Genomic DNA, 13,956 nt, shown 5'->3' with positions numbered 1-13,956 from the left:
GTGAGCATACACACACACACACAAATATATTTTTCAGGACTGTCTCCTACAAGCTGCAAGAAGCAGATAATCCAGTCCCAGTAAGCATACTGAACCTTGCTCCCTAAGATCATTTTCCACTAACATGGAAACAGGCCTCTTAAAAAGGAAAAGGCTTATTCCATGGAAAAGCAAACTTAAGTAAGAGATAAAAATGTACTATCTCATTATACAAGCAACTAAGGGAGTGCTTTTTAAAAATAAAAATGAAGTAATGTTAACAGAAGCTACAAAAGAAAGTGCTTCTACTAGCTACACATAAGACAATTTGAATATCAAAATAATTATATAGTTTAACCTTAGAGGTGAAAGGCAATGGTATATGTAACCTACCCGAAGTGATTCAGAAAAACAGTACACAAATATACAAATAAAATATGGGCAGAGTGGCTGGAGAGATGGGTCAGCACTTAAGAACACTTGTGGCTTTTGTACAGGATCTTTGTTTGGGTCCCAGCACCCACAGGTTGGCTCACAACTCCAGTTCCAGAGGCTCTGATACTGTCTGTCTTCTGACCTCTAAAGGCACCAGACATAACATGATGTACATAGGCAAAATATGCACATAAAAATCTGAATTTTGAAAACTATTTGTAGATGGACATCATAAATGAGAATAAGCAAATACAGAAGTAGAAACAGGAATTCAAATGTGCTCATGTAGATAATGTATAAGCAATTATGAATGCTGAACATAAAAGGAACTTCTGATGAGTGGGATATAATGTCCCCACAAACTGCTTTCTATTTCCAGGAAGGAAAAAAAGAGTAACTACACAGTGGTCACATATTGACAAGGGGATCCAAATTATGATCATCAGTGAGCAATACATGGGTGTGTGTCATGTTCTACAAGTGACACTCTGAGGGACAGGCAACAGAGTCTGTGCATTAGAACACTGAAATGCATAGTCTCCACCTAACTGTAAGGAAGCATGGAGTGAACATTCTTCTGAAAAATGTGTGACTCTGTACTCTTCAAACACATCAAGGACTTACGAGACAAAGAGTGGAAATTTTCCAGAGCAAAGGATGCTAAAAGAAATAGGACAATTAAAAGCATTCCCTGGCCGAGACAGGCACCTGTCAGGGAGGGAAGAATACTATAAAGGACCAACCTCAAAAATTGTAACATGATGGTAAAAATACTGTTCAAGTGTACGTTTATCAGGCTGTCAGGAAATGCACTCCCAGGAATATAGACATGAAGAGCTAAGACCCATGTTTGCCTGCGAAAAGTTCAGAAGAAAGGGGGGGGGGCACAGGCAAGTAATGTATATTTAGGGAGAAAGAGAACTTGTTTCCCTACAAGAGGCAGCAAATGATCTAATAACATTTTATAGATTTGAAACTCTAGTTGGTTTTTTACCAACAGGAACATAAAAGGGTGCTGAAAACTGGGTACAGTGGTATGCACCTTTACTTCCCATACTGGGAAAACAACAGGTAGAGCTCTGAATTCAAGGTCAACCTGGTCTATATAGTGAGTTCCAAGACAACCAGAGCTATTATAGAGGAGCCTGTCTAGGAGAAAACAAAAAGCAAGAACGATAAACCTAAACCTGCAAACCGCTAAATAGTGTTTAAATCTGTTGTTTTCAAGTTACCGTTCAAAATGGTTTCTGATTCTGACATTGAGTCTCTCTTGAATGAGGATGCTTTTACAGTTTTTAACTAAATAAGTTAATATCCTGAAGCCAGTGTTCCATCAGTTGCACTTCCTATGTGAAACAGTAGGAAGGCGGGGTTGGGGGCTGAGATGTCAAGACCTGTTTTCCATAGTATCCACATTTACCGTTCGCTCGCTGGTGATTGCATTCCTACTCTCTGACAGGAGTATACAGAGTATTGCTGTATACAGAGACTTAAACTGAGTGGGTGGAAGTGGGCAGACGGAGATGATAACGCCTTTCTAGAATACAGATGGAAATGTACACCCTGATACCCAAATACTAATTACTACCTAAAGAGTGGGATTCGTTAGACTCATAAGGTGTGACATGTTTTGGAGTTGTAAAATTCAGATTGGACATTCTTCCAAGTTTTTAAATCCTGAGTGTGATGATCTGATAGAAAAATCTCCCCTTTTTCCCCTTTGAAATGTAACTCGGGAATGTGCACCCTCTTGTGGTGGAAAGATCATTTTCCCCAGTGGCTTTCTGCTGACGCACAGAGCTTTGTTACTGGAGTTTGGTTTCTCCCATTTTAATGACTCAATGAGGATTTGTGGTTTGTTAAGATTTTAAACGAAATGGGACTTAAATATTCTAAATGAGATCGCCATACAAGTTTTAGTCGGAGCAAATGTAGATAGCTGAACACTATTCAGCTATGTCAGTCTTGATCTTGGTTGCTAAAGTCTCTTCTTTTCCAGTTGTACCTCACTAATGCAAACCATGGAAGCCTTCCTTCTCCAGTGCACTTCCTCTTTGGTGCTTAAGTTTCATATCCACGGCTGTAACGGACATAATAACAAGATGTATCTTTTTTTATGTTCAACTGTTACAATTCTGCAGGGTGTGGTGGCACAAACCTGTAATCCCATCACTCAACTGAAGTGGACTGAAGCAGGATTATCAGCCTGAGCCTGGGCTACAAAATTGAGTTCTAGGCCAGCCTCAAAGCCATAAAGAAGATATTTTTTAAAGTTACAATTCATCACAAGTTGTTCTTATAATAAAAACTAGAGCAAACATAGTAATATCCCTGATTTTTAAACTGTTGGGTTCTTTTTTGGAAAGCAACATTTGATAAGGCTGGAGAGAGTGCTCAGCAATTAAGAGCACTTGTTGATTTTGCCGAGGACCCAGGCTTAGTTTTAGCATAGTTCCAGGAAATCCCTCCTCTCTTGATGTTTGAAGGCACATATAAGATGCACATACACACATGTAAACAAAACACTCACACAAAGTCATTTTTTTAAAAATCCATGAGAATTAAGGGAAACATAACCAAACACAGCCCTATAGTCATTTAGGAGCAATAGCAGTTTTTCTTTTTAAAATCTTAATTAGCCTAGTGGAAAGGACAATGTCTTGCAAGCAAAGGATCAAAAGATGCTTTTGTAAGAAAAATTAAAATATTAACTTCATAATTTTTTTGTCCTGTTATAGAGTCATTTTTAAAGGCGGTTTACCTAGCTTGCTCTCACCAGCTGTAAGACGGCAGAATTTATAATCGGAACATCAGGTTTCATCAGCCATAAAACAAAAATAATACCTACTTCATAGAGGTGTTGTGGGCAGTGAGACGCCTGATCCACAAAACGTTTGATAACAACGTGTACCACCTTATCAGTACCCAGTGGCTCTTACAACTTTTTCAGGGCTTCATACAACGGGAAACCTATCTGGTGAGTCCATAATTTACTCTAGCACTTTTTTTTTTCTTTTGGAAAAGTACCCTAGTGACGTCCAAAAGATTGTACATCTTCGGCTCCAATCCAGAACCGAAAGCTCCGTCTCCAGTTCAGAATCCAAAGGCTTGTGCATGGTGGGCAGGTCGCACGCCTCGAGGTCTGGGGTGGAGGGAAACGTCGGGGTGTGACAGCCGCCCCCTGGTCGTGTGATTGAACCGTAAAATTCCTACCTCGTGAGGTGGTTCTAGGCTTAGGTGTGACAGATCTGGGAGGCGCTGGCGGAGGGCGAGAACACGACAGCGATGCGCGGTTTTAAGTTCCTGAGCGGCCACCCAGGGCTCGAAGGCGCACTCGGTGGCTTGGAGTTTAGTTAAAAGCGATTTTTGTCTCTTTTTTTTTTTTTTTTACGAAACGTTTAAGATAGTCCCTGATTTGTTTCATCACTAGTGTGTCACCGGAGTAGTGTCCGAAAGCTGACCACCTCCACTGCCGCACAGGGGCCACGCAGGCACACACAGGAGCGCAAGACACAGCGGGGACTGGAACCAAGGAAGTAGAGAGCCTTGCGCCACGACGATCCTGCGCATGTGCCGGGGGAGAGGGAGGTAGAAGTTTCCGCATGCGCAGCAGGGTCGCGCGGGGGTGGTTGGGGGGGAGGCAGGGACAGCTGTGGGGCCGGCCCGCGTTCCCGGCATGCCCCGGGGCGGCGGGGTTGGCTCTAACGAATTTGAATGAGGAGTCTCAGCGCTTTCGGCGCCATTTTCGAGTGATGCCTGATCTCATCAATCTAGCGGGAGGGAAGGGATAACCTGTCCGAGCGTAGCGCGACGCTAGGATCGCGCCGGAAAATCCCCCAAAAATCATCAAAAAAATTAACTTACACCAGAGGGCAGTCGGCGGGGCTTCGCCAGATGCGGCGCAGTCGGTAAGAGCCTCAAGTAGCAAAGCGGGTCTCGGGAGGCGGCAGCGACGGGACCGGAGGACCGTGAGGGGAGCAGGGACCGGACTCGGGGTCTGCCCTCACTTTCGCAGCAGAAGCTCCCTCAGGGGATCCGGCCGCTGTAACTTGGGTGTCCTCGGATGGGCGGCGTCCGGCCGCGCTCGGGTGGCGGGAGCGCGGAGCTGGGGGAGGGGAGGCACGGTTTGAGCGGGACACGGCCGAGCGGCCGCCGCCCGACCTGTCAGCGCGAGCGGCCGGGGAGCTAGGCCGGCGCAGCAGGTTAGTCCGCGCCCCGCGACAGGCGCCCGCCCGCCCGCCCTCCCCGGTGTGCACGGCGGTCCGGGCGCAGGCCGTCTCCTGCCGGGAAACTTGGGTCGCGGGAGAGACCGCTGCCCGCGGCCCCCGAGGTGCGCTGCGGAGTGCGGGGAAGAAGCGGCGCCGGCCGGGCCGATCTCGGCCCCGGGCGCAGCGGATGGATGGATGGCCGCATCCAGCTGGATCATTTTGTCGTGGCTCTCCCGGCGGTCCCCTCTCTCGCTCGAGGGGGAGGGGTGTCGGGGTGAAGGGAAGGACGGGGCTGCGAGCTTGCGATTTCCTGGCGTCGGGCTCTTAGAAGACTTTTTCCTTCTCCGGTCCTTGAAACGCAGCGTCTCAAGGAAAAGTAGCGTGGAACTTGGTGTCTCCTGCGGACAAGCCTTTGCACCTACGATTTAACGGTCATTTTGCAGTCCTCAACTTTCCTTGGGAACTCCTGACGCTGAGGCGGAAGAAAGCGGAGTTGTCTTTCCTTGGGGGGGGGGGGTTCTTTTCTTTCTTTTCTTTCTTTCTTTCTTTTTCTTCGTTGGCTGTTGGCTTTTTGTCAACCCAGAGTCGACAGCTCTTAATGAGCCAGTGACAGCTTTGAGTTTAGGTAATGCTCGCTAGGTACTAGTCTTTGTGAAGAGTCCACGTTAAACTCTTGTGTCGCTTTCCTCCCTCAGCACCCCTAAGATTAACCCTTAGCTCCTGGGACGTCCTGCGGGAGGGTCGCACGGACCTGCCTTAGGGATCCTCTGCGTATGCTTTCGCTGCAGCTTCTCGGTTATTCGCCGAGGACTCAGGCTTCCGGGGACCCTCTGTGACTTGCTAGTCGGAGCAGGCCCCCTACAGAGCTTTCTCCCTCTGGAATTTTATCAGAACCCTGGATTTGGTGTGTGTCTATGAAAACTGGGGGACCCGCCCTCATTTAGATCCCTTCCAGAAGAGTAGGAGCGCAAATGTGATGTTTTTCAAATTGAGTCTAACGGAGCTCCCAAACGCCGGGCTTCTTACCCACTGATTGGCTGGAAGGAAGCGGGACTGGGGGGTTTGAATGTTGATCCCAGAGCTGATAATTCTTGACCTACCGAAAAACTATGTTAAGTCAGAGAACTATTCAAATAAATACAAAATGTAAGATCGGAGTTTTTTTTTTTAAGTTTGTACATAATAGAGTTGTTTCTTCCGTAAAAGCCTTTCAGATGGTTCTGAAATATATATATTTAAATGTAAAACTAAAGAGGCTGTTTTCAGAAAACTGTATTTCTGCTGTTGCAGTTATAAGACATTTCTGTTCTTCATTGATTGAAAACTTCTCCGAAGGATCTAAGGTGTTTGGTTTTTCCTTTGATAAATTTTTTCCGTCTCAGCCTTCATGTATTTATTGGATACATATTATGGGAGAATTGTTTGTTTCATTTTGATGAAAGTGAACTTTAAATTATGTATTCTATATTTTTTTTGTAAAAATTGAATGTATTCTTAGAACTTTGCAAATCTGTTTTAAATGTTTTCTAACTCGGCCATTGCAGTGGATTTAAAAGCTTAGTTTACGAATCATTTATGTTTCTTAGTTGAGAATATAACAAGTAAATGTGCACAGGTGAGCATATATATTAATGCATTCCTTTTACAAATTCATTATGAGAGAATGTGTTGTATCGAGCAGTGCATATGTGTTGGTTTCTTTGATTTCAGTTAGTTTTTGTTTAGTGTTACTTGAGACAGGCGTCAATATTTATTACCCTGCTTGTCATTCCTTTTAATTCCATCTTGATAATAGACAGGGTGTGGTTTTCAAAGAGTAGATGATTTTGAAAGGAATTTTTAAATTTTTATATCTTACAAATAGTTGAAATTTTGAGGCATTATTTAAATTTAATATAAACATGCATTTAGAAATATTCAAATGAAAACATTTTCATAAATGTATAGGACTGTAAATTAATTTATAATAAATACATTCTATTTTGTATTACTTTCATGATAATTATGTTTTCTGAACACATAATCTTTCTTTTTTTCAGAATCTTTTTATCTTGGATCTTTTCATAAAATTTTCCTAAAATTATTTATAAAATTTGATTTATTAAATTATACATCTCATTTCTATTCTGCATGTAATCATATGTAAACCCTGTCTTTTTACTGTTGGTTTGTTTTTGTATTTTAATTTTTATTCAAATTACGTGACTGGAAGAGAATTATGGGAGTGGAGAAAATCTTTAAATTATTTTTTTGACACTTCCATTTTGGGATTTGTATTATATTAGGCCATAATTGAAGATATTTTTTCTTTCATTTGTTTGTTTTACCAACTTTTTAAAAGTGATATTCTTTATTTAAACTAATTCTCGTATTGATTTAGAATACACTAGCACCTAAATAAATTTCACAACATTCAAAATATTTTCATGTTTTATGTAATACTAGGTAGAAGGGAGAATTCCAGTAGATATATACCTACTTATTTAAATGTTTATATGCAGTTATCTGTAATTTTCTACAGATTACTATTAGATTACTCTAATTTTCTATTCTTTTGTGAAAGCTGCAAAAGTTATTTATTACCACAGGAAAACAGCACTGAGGAATGGTGTTGATATAGCTCTCCCGGCACTCCATTTACTATTGTAGGAGAGTGGAACAAAAGTATCAGTTTCCCTGGTAGCATTGATTTTCATTTGTTTGTTCTTTATACTAGTTCCAATTAAAGGTCTAATTTTAGACAATTAAAAAAAGCCTATTAACTTGTCTTCAGTGTACATTTACAAAATTTAGCCTCAAGTTTTTGTATACCATTAAGTTAGTATCTGTTTTACTGATTATTAGGAACCAAAACTAAGGATAAAAATTTCAAGGGAGTATTCATGTTCTGATTCCCATGTTTTCTTCTCTTTTGTGTGCTGCTTTTTAATTTTTGTTTCCTGAAGACTTGTGTACAAGTCTTATTCGTGTATTTATTTGTGTTTAGTAACTAAAAAGAATGTTGACAAAGTCTTCAGTATAGAACTATTGGTCAGCTGGTTGAGTTTACAGAAAGAAATTTCCAGACTATATTGAATATTTCTTCAATAAGCTTTCAACAACTAGATTTTAAATTTACAGTTATGGAAATGAAGTTAATCTCAAATCATAAGATATTTCTAACCTTAAAAGGGCTTTTGTCTTTTTTATTTTCCTTTGTTTAATGATACTTAATCCCCACGTTGATTTCCTTTTAACCCCTTTTATGAGAAACATAGTATGATTATAATTAGAACAGCACATTTTAGAAAGAATTGTAAGACTATGCATCGTTTACCCTTTTTATTTTCTTAATTGCACAAATTTAGAAACTATATGCTTTGCAATTAATTTCAGCGTATAATTAGATTTCAGATTTTGACTTGCTGTAACTTTGTGGTCTCAAATCTCATAAAACTAAAGGAAATCAGTAATAAAATACCACTTTGTTTCAACTAAGTGTTGAGAAATGAAATGAAGCACTTACTTTCGAGAGATTACACTATTAGAACCTTACACCGGGTCTTAATTGTCTTAAGAGTGATAATGTATATTTAAAAATGTTGCTTTTATGTAATATCTGATTGTTGGTGTGTACAAATGATCATAAATTCTGTAAATAATGCTTTCTGGTAATTACGTTTTTTTGGGTTTTTGCCTTTATAAAAGATGCTTTAATGGATTTTTCTTTGAGACAGGTTTCAAGTAATGGAGTTAATAAATACATGTGTGTGTGTGTGTGTGTGTGTGATTTATTCTTAATACTTTTCTCGAAGTTCTGAATCTAATGTGCTCTTATTTGAGCAAAGAAATGTTACACAGGAAAGATTTGTAATGTTTTCTATGTATAAACAATAAACTAATAAATAAGTTTTACTTTGAGATTTTTTTCTTTCAGTCATAAACATTTTATATCCAAACCTTTTGTTCTTTATTATCAAGTATTCTTATACTGCTTAAAAACATATTACTATATGAAAGTTTAACATTAATTTTTAATTGTTTTATATTTAAGGTTGTGGTACCTATATTTCAATGCACTCATATATTAAAAAAAAAAACTTTATCTTTTGAAAAATAGCTTTTTCCCATTAAACAATCAAATATTTAGCAACAGACATAATGGAGCTATTGGTATTCATTATTTAATTTCTCGCTTCAGCCACTCTTAAATAAAAGTAGAAAACTCCTACAAAGCATTATGGCTCATATGTAGTATATTTACCCCTTTGGTAATTTAATAATTTGTTCTTTTAATATAGTTGTTACCTGTTAAGTCATTAAGATCCAGAAAGGGTGAAACAAATGAAAACAATAAATAAAGTTGCATTTTCACCTCGATTTGGAAGCAGTAAAAGGCTAGTCTAGTAGTGGTCCATTTATTTCTCAATTGTTTAAAATTTTTAAATTGGTAGAACTGTAATAAAAGATTTGTAAATGTTTCACTCAAGTATAGCAGTACTAAAGGTGAGAATAATAGCAATTTGTCATCATTGATTCATTTAGTAATTTTAGGGGAAAGGTAGTCAAATTGTATCTTTATCCTTACATACTTTTAAGCTATACAGATTTTAGAATTACAAAGAATATTTTTATACTCTTTCTCAGTTCTTTCATAGCTACTTTGAAAATGAATGTCATACAGAGAAACAAAAGCAGAAACTTGCCTGATTATTTTTTTTCTTGGAAGAAACTTTGGGTGATAATGCCTATTACTTGTTTTTAATAAGTTATTTTTTGTTCTTAAAACATTTTCAGAGTAGTGGTTCTTTGAGCATTGTCAAGATGGATTAGATCAACTAGAAGGAACTACAGGAGATATTTATCTGTTGAGTGTCTTCATGCAGTAATACATGCCATTTTTATTGCAGATTTTAACCGTTAGAAGAGTACCAGTTCTGGAAAACAACCAAAGTTTCTTTGATTGAATGCCCATGTAATGCATTGGAATATGATAGGCGATTAAGGTATACTAATGTTGTGTGTGTTTGTTTGTTTGTTTTTCTTAATTCTACAGCCTACCCAAGAACTTGCTATGGATTCTAAGCTGGCCTAGAACTACTAATTTTTCTGCTTCAACCTCTTCCTTAGTGCTGGAATTGTAAATATGTGCCAGTAAATATGCTTTATACTAACAAATTTTCAGAACCTATTATTATATATCTTTGTAATATAATTGGACTTAATAGTAATTCTGAAACCTTTGAATGAATTAAAATCAATAAGCAAAGAATAAACAAATCTTGTGAATTGGCTGAATCTAAGTGTCTGGCTTGTTAAAATTCTAGATTTTTAAGAACATAGTTATGTTGTAGATCTATCTGAATTTACCTCCCCCCACCCACCCCTAATAAAGAACAAAGTCTATATGGTGATTTTTCTTTTCCCTGGGGGTGTTACTACAGTGTGCTAGGTAAGGTATTTAATTATGTAGTGGACTTTATTCTTACAAAATGAAGTGTTTTAAAGTCAAGTGGAATTTAGTACTTGGCTGTTTGACAAGTGGAGAAGTAGAGTCTAAAAATTAGATAAGATTAATGAAAATATTTTAAGAAAATTTGAAGTATTCCAAGTACCTTCCTAACCAAGTCACAGCTTGGTTGAGCTGAAACAGCCCTGCTTTCTTAAGCAGGGATAAGTATTTTACTCATATATACTCAGTGCATTGCTAATATCAAACGTTACAGCACTCTAAAGATCAAATTACAGAACACTTACACTTTCGATAACTACTACCTTATTCTCAAATACTTATTGTCCATTTTTCTAACATTGTTTTACTTGATTTTTATATTTACTTGAGCATTCCAGATAGTGTTCAGCTTAAATTGTTATTTCCTAGATGGTAATCTGGTATAAAAATGAATATATTGATATTATTACTAAATATTACTTGGTTAGTTTTTTTTTTTCTAATAAAGTATTAGCCATAAGTTTCAATGATATTTGCTAAATAAAATGACAGTTGCTAAACTACAACTACTTCTCTTTAGAATTGTTGACTATGTACTGACTGAATATAAGTAACAAATAATAAATCCCAAAGCCTTGCTTTTCTTAAGTGCAATTTAATCTTAAGACTAAAGTACAGTTTTCCTGCCCATAAAACCTTTTTCTTTAAATAGTTTAAATATTTTAGAACACATTCTTAGGTGTATTTAAGAATGCTAGAGTGTCAAGATCCTTATTAAAATACTAATAAACGCCGGGCATGGTGGCACACGCCTTTAATCCCAGCACTTGGGAGGCGGAGGCAGGTGGATTTCTGAGTTCGAGGCCAACCTGGTCTACAGAGTGAGTTCCAGGACAGCCACAGCTATACAGAGAAACCCTGTCTTGGAAAAACAAAAAAACAACAACAAAAAAAAATACTAATAAACTGGAGTTTGATATTTTTATATTATGAGATAGATAATCCAGAAATGCACATCTGTTAATAATTGAGGTAAAATAGAAATGTTAAATTAAGACAAAACAGTTTTGATGTGTGAAGAATGAATAGACTTTCCCTCTATCTTACCCAGTGTTTTTAGGTTAGAGAGTAGTAAGGTGAAAATGGAGTGTCTTGGGGGTTGACAGGGATCGACATTTAATTTATATCTTTTAATGCAGATAATTGACACAGTTTTAATGAGTTAAATGAGGGAGAAAGCAGTATATGAGTTTATAGTGTAGGTGAAGATTTAAATGCGTGGTTGTTTTGAATTTAGAGTCTAAAATTTATGTACCTGAGAGTCTTAGAATTTATTGTTTAAACCAAATATTTGACATCATGTCATTGTTCTCTCTACAATTATAAACTGACTTATGAACATAGGAAATTTAGCTTGTTAAATAATTTAGTATCTTTTGAAAGTGATAGTAGAGATACTAAAATTTTCCTTATAGTTGACCACTTCTGACACAGTAAGAAACCTTAATTTGGCTAATAATAAAAGCTATTACAATTATAAATGATTAGGTGGCCTTTAACCACCCTTTAAAGGACATGTTGTAAATCAAATTTGCAAATCTTTCCAATTCTCTCCTAAAATGTGGTTTATTAGGTAAGAATTTGAGGACAGAGATTTATTGAATTGATTTAAATGTTTTAGTTAAGATTGTTCTCCAGTTATAGTTAGTTATATCTTGAATATAGTATTTTTACTTTCAGTTAAAGGCATGATCAGGGTTTCAGGAAAAATAATTGCCCTTAAAGTACAGTTGTACTATCATTATTTCTATCTTACTGAGATGTTTACGTTACAATGAAGAAATATTTTAATAAACTAGGATGGGGCTAATTTAACATTTGTTGATGAGAGGCCTTAAAATTATTGTAATTTATAATGCTAGTTCATAAACTTTCATTTGAAATGTCAGAATTGTTTTCTTTGATAGAGATTTTAAAGTATTGCAAAGATTTGCTAAATAATAATAAAATTAACTTGAACATTTTAAATGTTTGTGTGAAGCAGTTTTGTACATGTATATATATTTTATGGTTTTCTAAAAGTAACAAATATCCCTCATTTTTTTTTCAAAATAAGCCCTAATGTATCAGAACTGATGCTTTCTGATCGACACTTTTCAACAGGCAATGTTGAGTTAATTCTAAGTCTTCAAAAAAATTTTAAATATGACTTTGAAATATAATTTCTGTTCTCAGCATTATGAACCCCACTTTGGACATTTCATTATCAGATATTAACTAGGTTAATGTTATTTTGCTATTTTGATATAATTTGAAAGAAAATATGCAGCATTTTTCAAATGTGATTTCTAAAATTAACCCATTACTATTTCTATATATCTAAATATTATAAATTGGGTGGTTGTGGCACATGCTTATAATCCCAGTACTTCAGAGGCAAGGCTGGAGGATTTCTGTAAGTTTGAGGCTGGCCTGTTGTACTTAGTGAGTTCTAGGACAGCCAAAGCTACACGGAGAAACTTGGAAAAGAAAACAACAAAAATAAGCAACTCAATGTTATAAATTATATTACAAATACCTTTCATACTAAATAAGTATATTCAAAATTACCATGCTATCCTATAAATTTTTAATAGTTTATTTCTAACATTCTTCACTGATAATTTAAGTGGAAAAAAATTTATTCATTTTGATAAAAGAATGCAGTTATTTTATTGTTTTTGCAAAATACCTAAATTTACTATATTGCTACATTTCATACTTTTAATTTTTAATTTCAAGAGTAGGTATTACTTAAATTTAATATCTAGTTCTAATCTATATTATTTTGTTTTTTAATAATATCCAAACTAGTGTTTATGAATCAGTACTTAAAGTGTTGAAAGATAACTTGCATTTAAAGTTGAGGTCCTATAAATACCATTTTAAAGTATTTTAACAGAATAAACGTTCCTATTTATCTTGTAACTTAATAACTTTGGGCCTAAGTATTTAGCTGTAATATATTTAACATAGTTTACAATGGGAATTTTTTGATATTTGTGATTTTTAAATTTTTATCTTATTACTGTGTGTATGGTGGGGGTGGTACATGCACAGGGCTCAGAGAACAGTTGAGTTGGGACCTTCAACTGTACATATTTCAGGGATGAAACTCAGATTGTTGTAGGAGGCAATACTTCAGCTGTGGGTTTTGTTAACTCTTTTAGGCTAGGTCTAAGAAGTATTATTACAAGTGGTAGAGCACATGCCAAGGCCCCAGATCAATTCCTGAAAGGAAAAAATATATATATTGGCTGAATACTTAATGCTGTATTTATTTTTTGCCTTTCTAGAGATTGAACCAAAAGCCTTGTACTAGCAAACACTCTGCCACAAAGCTATATGTCCAGTGGTTGAGTCTTAGGGTGGTGGTGCTGTTGTGGGTTTTTTTGGTGAGAGGAGGTAGTTGGTTGATTTTTGCTTTCTAAGTAGTATATTGCGGTCGTGTGCCTGGGAGGAAACCAGGGCATTTTGTGAGCAAAAGTACGATTTTAATTTTTTTTATTGGAATTTGTACAACTATGGAAGTGTGTGCACTCACTCTGATAAACTGTTAGAACTCTTCGCAGAGATTTGATAATCCAGTAGTTAAATGCAGCCTTAGAAACTGAAGACTGTTAACGTGTTAACTTTACCTTGTAGGTTCCCTTTCTAATAGCCAAAACAGTAATTTTGTCTTCTTTCTCCACCTTACCCCTTTTAAATTCCTTCTTAAATAATTTTATCCTGTGATACAAGTGTGCTTGTTAAATAAAGTGTACAGAGCCGGGCGTGGTGGCGCACGCCTTTAATCCCAGCACTCGGGAGGCAGAGGCAGGCGGATTTCTGAGTTCGAGGCCAGCCTGGTCTACAAAGTGAGTG

The 13,956-nt window shown here is 36.8% G+C and overlaps 2 long non-coding RNA genes across 4 annotated transcripts in view; one reads left to right on the top strand and one right to left on the bottom strand.

Moving 5' to 3' along the window:
* Positions 1-4,444, bottom strand: part of LOC110309289 — a 52,067-nt gene extending 47,623 nt beyond the window's left edge. The window contains exon 1 of the long non-coding RNA XR_002379683.2: positions 4,279-4,444. This is a non-coding gene — a long non-coding RNA (uncharacterized LOC110309289). The remainder of the gene's footprint in view (positions 1-4,278) is intronic.
* LOC110309290 overlaps positions 1-13,956 on the top strand; it is a 52,137-nt gene that overhangs the window by 29,373 nt on the left and 8,808 nt on the right. For 2 of the 3 annotated variants that reach the window (XR_003834781.1, XR_003834780.1), the window contains exon 2: positions 9,512-9,607. This is a non-coding gene — a long non-coding RNA (uncharacterized LOC110309290). Of the gene's footprint in view, positions 1-4,125; positions 4,323-9,511; positions 9,608-13,956 lie in introns of those variants that run through there. The other variant, XR_002379685.2, reaches the window with a different exon arrangement.

Source organism: Mus caroli, chromosome 14 (assembly GCF_900094665.2).
Source record: "Mus caroli chromosome 14, CAROLI_EIJ_v1.1, whole genome shotgun sequence".
In the NCBI taxonomy this organism is placed as follows: domain Eukaryota; kingdom Metazoa; phylum Chordata; class Mammalia; order Rodentia; family Muridae; genus Mus; species Mus caroli.
This window is presented reverse-complemented; position numbering and strand designations above follow the sequence as displayed.